The 9,384-nt window shown below is 39.9% G+C and overlaps 1 protein-coding gene and 1 long non-coding RNA gene across 2 annotated transcripts in view; one reads left to right on the top strand and one right to left on the bottom strand.

Moving 5' to 3' along the window:
- The window catches only part of LOC132198899 (uncharacterized), a 40,146-nt gene that overhangs the window by 16,224 nt on the left and 14,538 nt on the right, over positions 1–9,384 (bottom strand). The window lies entirely within an intron of this gene.
- Positions 5,316–7,664, top strand: LOC132198597 (uncharacterized). Its single transcript, XR_009441997.1, has 3 exons — positions 5,316–5,460; positions 5,602–5,719; positions 7,551–7,664. It is a non-coding gene; the product is annotated as an uncharacterized LOC132198597 (long non-coding RNA).

Raw genomic sequence — 9,384 nt, 5'->3', positions numbered from 1 at the left:
GGAAAATTTGAAACCTTCTCTTGCGGATAGCGTTTCTTGGTGAGCCGCTTTCCTTCTAAGTTTCCGAGATGAACACGAATCGTTGGAATTGGAACCAGTCAAGTTGAAAACACAGAAGTTCTATAGATATCGAAACACGTGTTTGCCTCAGAGTCAATTATTTCCTTAATATATTGCAATGAAAATGTGAAACTTCCATGTGGCAAATTTTGCATTTCTTAAATAAATTTAATGATTCCTGTTTGACGATGATATCTTTAATGATTGAAATGAGTACAACGTAAAATTGGAGTTCTTTTTAGGACAAATTTTGGAAAATTATTTTATTTGCAAAAAACGTAAAAATAATATATGAACCATAAAAAAAAACAATGAGCTGCATTTTCTTTTTTAATTACTTGTTTACTTTTCAATTAATATATTCATTTAAAATTTCCAATACCAACAGTTTTAATTTGAATTGTTAGGAAAATAAATCGCAGAGAAAATTATAAAAAAAAAATATTCCTTTTCAACCAAAATCACCTTTAAAGTTTTCAACACAAATGACTCATTTTGCACCAAAGTGTGAAACTACGACTGCAGCTTGTGAAGTTTAAAATCTCAAAGGCTTCACATGCATACACTTTAAAGACTGTTTAACAAAGAGAGAAAATTTCCGAGTTACTACCGAAAAGCGGCGTCTTCATCGCAAGTCCTTTTGTCCGCCACGAGGGCCTCTTGGTATTCAGAAGATAAAATCACTCGCCCAGAGCCATTTGCGTCCTTATTCTAATCTGGCAAGAGACCGTAAAACTCCTCTCATTCAACTGCACGCGTCCCTGCCTCACGAAAAGTACGATTTGAATTTCCCGTTCCGAGCCGCCCGAGCTTCTTTCGCCCAAACTCTGCGCTCGCAGGCTGATCTTTTTGTTTTGCGGCCCCATCGCGGCGCTATTGATTTTCTGGACGCTCGCTTCTCGCATCACGTATCAAAATATACTGACCCAACTATACATCCAGAGGAAACTTGGGTGCAGAAATTTAAGTTTGGGAACGCTGACAGCCGAGATTGGCCGGCTGTGTTTCGTCTTTCCGCGGCGATGCTTGATTGGAAAAGTGGAATCGGCTTTCGAGTGCCTCCGATGTCAGCAAAGCTGCTTTATCTTCCCATCGTATTTACTTGCCGCTGGCTAATTTACTTTCTGTCTCCCTTGAGAAACAAGGGCAAACTTGGGAAGGGCCCTTGTATTTGTTCCATTAATGTCTTTCAGATTCAAAATAATGGCAACGAATACAACCGTGAAAAAAATCTTCCTCCCGCAAAACCTAAATAAAATTTTGCATCTGAATTCAATCTGGCTAAATGAAAGGTTTGCTGTATATAAAATAAATAATTAGTTTAAGAAGTAAAAAATAATAATTAATAGAATAATTTTATATTAATTTAAAATTTTATAATTATTATAGTTTTGTATTTTTTCTTGTTAGAGTAAAAAGTAGCAATGTTTTCATATTTTGTCTTTCAGCCCGCAAACTTTGACCTTTTGAGAGAAAATTAACGCACAAAATTAGAACAAAATATTTTTATGGGTTTTCGTAATTTATTTTCAACGAAAACTTTGTTTAAATAAAAAAATATATACACAATTTTATATCCTAATGAAGTGATGTTCAACTTAGATAGAAGCATAATTGTAAGTTGGATTCTGGTCGGATTTAAGAAAAAGAGTGGAAGTTGGATTAGCAAATCTTAAATAAACAAATAATAAAGCTTAAAATATTTTAATCCAAGAAAGGAAAACTCCTCTGACATTGTTAATTCAAAAAGAAAATAATTTTTTTCTCTTTGAGCTTAAAATATAATTTCAAATTTTTGTTTACTAACAATTTTAATCAGAAAACCCTTTGATTTCTAAAGTTTGTGTAAACATCAAATTGTTTGATAGTCATACCGTGCCACAGGGGCATGAAAAATAATCAGGAAAACTTCCTTAATTAATACTTCAAAAATAAGGCACCCCCTATAGGCATTGGATTGAGGTACAGGGCTGCAGAGTTTTCACTGCAGAGGGAAATTAAGCTGTGCAAACGTTTGTTTGGCAGAGTGATTTATATGAAATTCGCCTGCTTTGAATTCACAACTAGTTTGCAAATGTCATTTGCTGGGGTGTATCACGAGTCAAATAAATTGTGCCCGCGGCGAATGTGTGCTTTCGTTTGTTTGCTGCGCGAAAACAACTTGCACGTTTCGCCTGCAACGGCTTGCGAATGTAATAAAACACGGTTATTTCAGCAGAAGAGAGAGAAGCGTCGGCGGCGGCGGCATTTCGCGTGCACCAAGTTGGAGTGGCGACCACGCGTGTTTGTGTATTCAGGGGTGATGGAGCTTATGCAACCGCTTTTCCACCGGCCAACTTCGGTTTGGGCAATAATTCCGCTGCTGTTAGCGAGAGAGAATAAGCTTTCAGGCCGCAGATTTGGGATGCAAAGCGGAACCGCAGTAATTTGCAATTATAACGCGGCACCCCGTGTGTACATTAGTGGGCAGAATTTGCTCGCAAATTGAACGGATTTGACGAAAGCTTGAATGAATTTAACTGAATGCAAGCAGGGGTTATGTTATGTTAAAAGGGAGTTTCAAAGTTGCTTGAATAACAAAGTGTAGAAAGTTTTCTCTGCATTGTTCGCCATGGAATTTAATGAGCATGCAAGTTTTTGTCAGGGATTGTGGCAACGAAATCTGCTGTCAACGGATCTAAAGTTTTAATTCGCTTTTGTGCAAACAAACTGATTAAAACAACAAGCCGCGTGTTCCCGCCCTGTTCGCCGCTTTTAGCAGACTGCACAGATTTTGTTTAATCCAGGCCTCAATGAACTTGTATTCGATGCAAATATGTAACTTGACGTGTTTGCTTTTGAAAGGCAAACAAAAAGCAGTGAATATGGATTTCATGCTTATGAAAGATTTATAAACATTGATAAAAAAAAGTGGGTTCACTAATTTTTTGCACTATTTAATTTTTTTTACATAAGCGTCTTAAAAAAATATGAACTATAATTAAAATAAATAATATTCCAGATGAAAAATGCGAAATATGACCTAGTTTATCCAATTAAATATATAATTGAAAACAAAAACCTTTTTAGAAAAATATCCGGAAAAGCCACTTATGGAAAAACCCGAGTTGAAATGAAAAGAAAAAGGGATCACTGGAGCAGAGGCGGGAATATTTTTTCCACGCTCGTTGTAATAAAGAAATCGGGGCTTTGCGCTGCAGGAAATAACCTTTCATGGATATGTGTTTGCTCAGCACAATATTGCTCGCTCCTGGAAAACTCTTGAGAAGGCTTTTCCGGCAACTGGCAAATACGGCGCAAGCGAAAAATGAGAACGCATTTTCCGAGAAATGGCACGGCCGTTGACATATTTTCCGAGTCGGCTAAGTGTGTATCACGCACACTCGCACTCACTCAGCGTCACAACTTGAGTAATTTTGTGGATGCACTCTCTGCTCTCGCCCAGCGTGACACTGTATTATGGCACCAAGCCTGCGTGATTATCATTTGGCGCGCGACTTGCGCAGCCGTCATCGATCTGGAAAAGTGTCAAGATGCGCGGAAAACATTATTTTGAGGGACAGCTGGGGTGTCACTTTTGGCACGCGTCAATCCTGCCTGAGGTGCGAAAATCCACGTGGCTGAAAAATGGGTGCATCAAGTGGCGGGAGTGGAGCTTTATTGGGGAGACGGCGGGAGGTTCACTTTGTTTGACAGTCGGGAAAACAGAACTCGGCAGAGCAAACAAATCGCAAATTGTGCGTGGGAGCGTTTTCCATACACGGAGGAATATATTGTAAGAGAGCTAGGAATTTTCATCTCTCCCTTTCCTCTTGTTTTGTGATTGCCAATGTTTGCTCTGCTTTCCAGTTTCCACTACTGCCCGGGACTGTGACGCAAAATGTATTTTGGTCGCGGAAAATATGGCTTCTGTTTTTGTGACATAAATGAGTGGGAAGTTATTTCAACTGCGCGGTTTGTTGGTTTATCTCAGTATTGTTTTCATTGAATAGAAATTAACGGATAATTAGTACTGGATAATTTACAAGGAAACTTCTCTAAAAAATAAATTAATTATAAATTTAAATAGCATGAATTAAATAAAAGAGTTAAAAAACTTTCTTCAAAAAATGAACCCGATTTTATTTTATTTTTTTTTTTAATATTATTTTATCAAAATATTAAAGTAAAAAATTTTAAAAATAAGAAATTATTGCTCTAGGTGCATAATTCCACCATAAATGTATTTTTCGGAATTATTTAACAAAAATATCCACCATGAAAATAAACATTTGAGTGGATCAATTGAAAATAAAGTTTTTTTATTCCGTTCAAAATCATCGGCAACAACAATATACAGAAATTATTTTATAAACTTAAAAATGCTTACAATTTTTAATTAAATACAAATTTACTTCAATGGAAATTCACCTCAGTCAAGAATCGCTTCGCGAGAATCTTTGCGCGTGAATTGTGGCGAGAATCACTTCTCTGATATTGTGACCCACACACAGATATGCCTGGCAAAATACTGAGAAATTTACGGATTTTTTGCAGAAGTCTTTTACAAGCTCACTAATTTAATTTCCCCTTTCATAGCATAATAATGAAAGTATTTAAGAAAGATTATTACAAAAAAGTTGCTCTCAGGTTAACTGGTGCGCGAGGCCGTTGATTTCCCGCACCAGCTAACTTTGTGCTCAAAGCGCTTCAATTTGGAGCTGCTGCTCATCCACTCAAAAGACTCTCCCGGCAGCGCGTTTACTTTCCTCTCTTCCATTCTAATGGCCTAATATGGAAAACGTCTCCGGTGGCTGCTTTCCGGCTGGCAATTCTCATCGAATCACGCTCGAGTGCTCATGACCACTCTTCGACCTGCATTAATGATGAACCGCGGCGTATTGATTCCTGATGCCCGCCCGTATGGGACGTGTCACTTGCAATAAGGTGCCCTCGTGAATTACACGCAATTAAATCGGCTCTAAAATCGATTTCGCTCCTCGCGCCTGCCAATTTGCTTCATTCTCCTTGCTGCTGATTAAAAGGAGCCTCACACATTTTACATTTTACGACGAGACTCGCTCTTTCTTTCTCCGAGTGTGAGGTTGTGAAAGAGCGAAGACGTTTTAATTAATCAAAGATGTATAAACGCGTGAATTTATATACGCCGCTGCTTAATTATTTTAGCTCTCGCTAATTGGCTGTCAGCGTTTTGCAACTTGCAACTAACTAGTTTACAAACTGCTCGCGCTTTGTTTGCACCTTTCTCTCTCAAAAAGGCAAGGAAAAGCGAATTCGCCAGCCGAACAAGATGGAAATTGTTGGCGAAAATAACGCGCGAGCAAGTTTTTACCTCGGCAGCTGCGTCGCTGTAAAGAGTGTCTCTCTTCAAAAGAGTGGCCTGCTCTTCTCGACGCTAGGGTGGGTGAATCTATACATCGCACAAGTAACCTTCTCAGTTGCAATTTCGCCTCCGCCTTCGGCACCCTATTTTTTAAAATAAGGCACGCGCTCCTTCTTCAAAAGCAATATGAATAAACTGAGAAAAACTCCTCTTTGCAGCTCGGATTTTTCGCCACGCGTGGAAAAGCAGAAGAGACGCTCTGAAGCAAAAGTTCCCGGGTGAAATTTCTCGTGCTCGGAAAAAGGGGGCAAATCTTTCTTCTTTCTTTCTCTTTAGGTAAATAATAATTCCTGAAGAGCCGCCGAGTGAGTTGATGAAGTTGTGGCCGACTTTTGCAGGCGAATACCGCCGCGAGAGTAATTCAGTGAAAAACTTGTTTCCTTCTTTCCAACAAAGGCGCGTTTTCCAATATGCACGCGCTCTGCGAATAACTGATAAGAAAGACGCTTTATTAACACGGAGTGGCTGGATTATTGGGGTTTGAGGCGCATAGCGAGATGCTTATGGACTTTCATAATGGAGAGATTTGAATCTCGACGCCTACATGAAATGTGAAGTGGCACGCAGGGGAAGTTTTTAGTTTGAACGAGCAGTGTGATAATAGAGAAGTCGTTAGGAACAGTTGTGCACTTCTTAAGCATCAAACTGCCTTCGCTCAGTTCAAAATAGACGAATGCATCAAATATTGATCTACTTTTGATATTATATCAAACAATTATTATGAAATTTAAGTTTAATTACATCTAGATTAAAATTTAAAATGCTTCAAATATAATTTGAAAATATTGTTAAAAAAACTTTTTGATGCACTGATTTTATTTCAATTCTTTTTTTATTTGTTGTAATATTATTTCAATTCTGTGTTTACTCAAAATTAAGGGTGACTATATAATTTCTGCATAAATTGATTTTTTTGCGACTTTCAGCAGAACAGTATGACAGTTAATTTGCAAAATCAGCGCTTTCAATAGCGACAGAAAGCGACAAGGACCTTGGACAGGTAGAAAAATTCCTCTCCGGTAACAGATTGTCAGCACATTAAACAGTTTCAGACGCTCGCTGAAATTAATCGCACCTAAATACTGCCATAACAAGCTAATCCTACACGCGGTCTAATCGCGCGACTTAAATAATGCATAACTGGAGCGGCTACCCTTAGGCAGGGTTAATCTCCAGTGCGGCCACACTTGCGCCGCACGCCTGGCATAAATAAAAATTACTGCAGCGAAAACAGCTTAATTAAGCTCAAAACTTTGCACGCAAACTCTTGAGGAGAAAATCTCTGCGTCTACGGAAGGAGGGTGTAAAATTAATACACGAGAAATTAGATGCAATTAAGCAGCGAGGCGCGAGCCTAGCGTTTAACGCTCGACAAACAACTCGTCGGCGCAGGTAATCAGAATTAATGAGCTCCTATTTCAGACGCGCGGCATTTAACGCACACCCTGCTTGCGTGCCGCATTGTTCGGCTGCACCTTTGCCTCTTTCTTTGCACTATGAGCGAGCGACCTCTCGGCCCAACGAAAGGCGAGAGCAGGCGGCCGTCGTGTAATATAAACACAATAAGCCAACGTGCCTATCAAAACACAGAAGCCACCCGATGCTCTATTTCTGGCGCTCTTTTCCTTCTCCAGACAAATAGCACGCTCACGAATTCTTCCATCGCGCACTTGCTTCCTCTCTCCCCGGCAAACATAATTTTCTTAATGCCTGCGTATCCTTCCCGTGCCGCCCAAGCTAAAAGAAAACTTGTCAATAAAAGAGTAAAGGAAGAGAGAGGAAAGCGCACTTGAAAAGGTCTGGCATTAATTAAATTTCATTGTTTGTACAAAACAAATTAGTCTTCTCGGCAAGCAGCTTAAATTAATTCAAAAACGAGATATTAAATTCAGCAGAATCCTTTCCAAGATATCAAAGGTAAAAAATTTTCCGCTGTAAAAAATTTGTTTGTAATCATGATACTAGAATTTCATATTTTGATATTACGGCCGAGAATCTGGTGTAATTGAGCAGTTTGCGAGGAAGCTGTTGAAAAACTTTATATGATGCGCACTCAACCATACAGTATCCTCGAAAATTGTTTTTTAATTAGATTTGAAACTTTCAGAAGCCTCCCGGAGGAACGCGCCGAGCTACTTTCGAGTTTCACGCAGCGTTGGGAAAAAACTTCGCGCAAGAAAATTTACATCCGAAATTTAATCCTGACCAATAAAAACTTTTCCCCCCCAAACTTGCTTCGATTTATTTTCTTTGGAAAATCTGCCGCCGGAAAACGCTTATTTTTTATTTCATTCTGATCCCGTTCCACACAGATTCTGCTACAAAAGTCGCATTTAAATTGGAAAAAGAGGATCGCGCGACCCGCCGCCGCTTACGCAGTTCTCAGGCAATAATTCCGGGGCAAACGGCCTTTTCAGATTCAGAAAATTTACGAGCTCTGGGGCGGGGATTTTCGCGTGGCGCTTTTTATTGTGTGCCTACTTCCGAGTCGGGAAATATGAATTTCATAAATGCCTCTGGCGGCGGCGAACACGGTGTGCGTTTCGGCTTTTTGCATTGCGAAAAAGTTGTTGGTGCGTGATTTATTCGGGTGTTCGCGAGCGCGCGTGGACATTTATTACGGGCGCTGCCAAAGCGCTGAGAGAACAATATAGACTCTCAGTCGGCTAGTTGGGACTGCATGATTGCGCTTTGTTTGTTTATCGCTCTCGCGTATAATGTATAACAAAACACACACACGCTGCCAGTTACACTTTACAGCTGCATTAGTCAGCCGCCTTTTTGCTATTCTGATGTATCGCGAGCGGCGCCCGATTTATTGCCCTTTATATTTACGTTCGCAAATTAAATCCAGATAAAAATTCCTGGCCGCTTTGTTATTCCGGCTGGAAACATTCCAGGAATCTTTTTCACAAACGCGTATAAACATCTGGTCTGGGAAATATGTTGGAGCTTTCCCTGGGAGACTCGCCTTTTCTCTCCCTCTCTGGTTTTTCTTCCAGGACTCTTTGCGGCGGCTTATACTTTTTGCAACTTTTCACAGCAGCGCAGGCGGAATGAATGAAAGAAACCCGTCAAAATTTCCCAGCAGCGCGCGGCGCTAAGTGGGCGCCAGCTTTGAGAGCGGCCGACTTTTAATAATAAAGCGCGCGGCGTCACACGCCGGGCTGAGGGAATAATTTTTGGTCGAGCTATTTTCCAAAGCCACTCGCCGGGGTGACAGATTATTGAGCCATCTATCATTTTGCTTAAATAGGTTATAAAGCAAACAGCGCAGTCAATTCCTCGTTATTTGTCACACATGTGCGTTTTCGCTTTAGTTTTTTTCTCGCCGACGCGACGATGACATGCACAGGCGTGGGCCACATTTTCCTCATGATTTATGAGAGGATCAAGTGGGAAATTTGAATATCAGTTTATTGCGTTACGTTTAGGTCGCTATAAATTCTAGAATTTTCAACACTTTTCATCCTATATAAAAAAGAAGTTGTGCCACAAAATGTAAAAATACAGCAGGAAAGGAGCAAAATTAAACTGAATTTCTGAGTTAACAACCGGAAAAGGTGAAATGAGAGCGCAATTTTTGAGTGAAGAGGAGTTTCAAACATATCACCACTTTTTATGTTCTCAACTCTGGTGCGTGTGCCGTGACTTTTCACATATGATGCCACGGTTGTGTGATGTTCAAGTGGCAGAAATTTAAATTGGAAAAGTTGAAAAAGGTCATCGCAAGGCCGCGCGTATTCCACGCAGCCCGAATTTCAAAGCACCCCAGAGAATTGTGTTTTTTCTGCGCCATTTGAGTTAATTAACACGCCCGTTGTCATTTTTATTTCGTCACTTTTTAGATTTATCAGACGGATGAAATTCCATCACGCCGGTTGGCGACACTTCATTTATTCAGCTTTTCATTATCTGCAAATTGCTGGCGTGGAAAAAAA

This window comes from Neocloeon triangulifer, unplaced genomic scaffold, assembly GCF_031216515.1.
Source record: "Neocloeon triangulifer isolate White Clay Creek 2 clone unplaced genomic scaffold, ASM3121651v1 ptg000001l, whole genome shotgun sequence".
NCBI lineage: Eukaryota > Metazoa > Arthropoda > Insecta > Ephemeroptera > Baetidae > Neocloeon > Neocloeon triangulifer.
The sequence above is the reverse complement of the archived record's forward strand: the minus strand, read 5'-3'. Positions and strand labels throughout refer to the sequence as shown.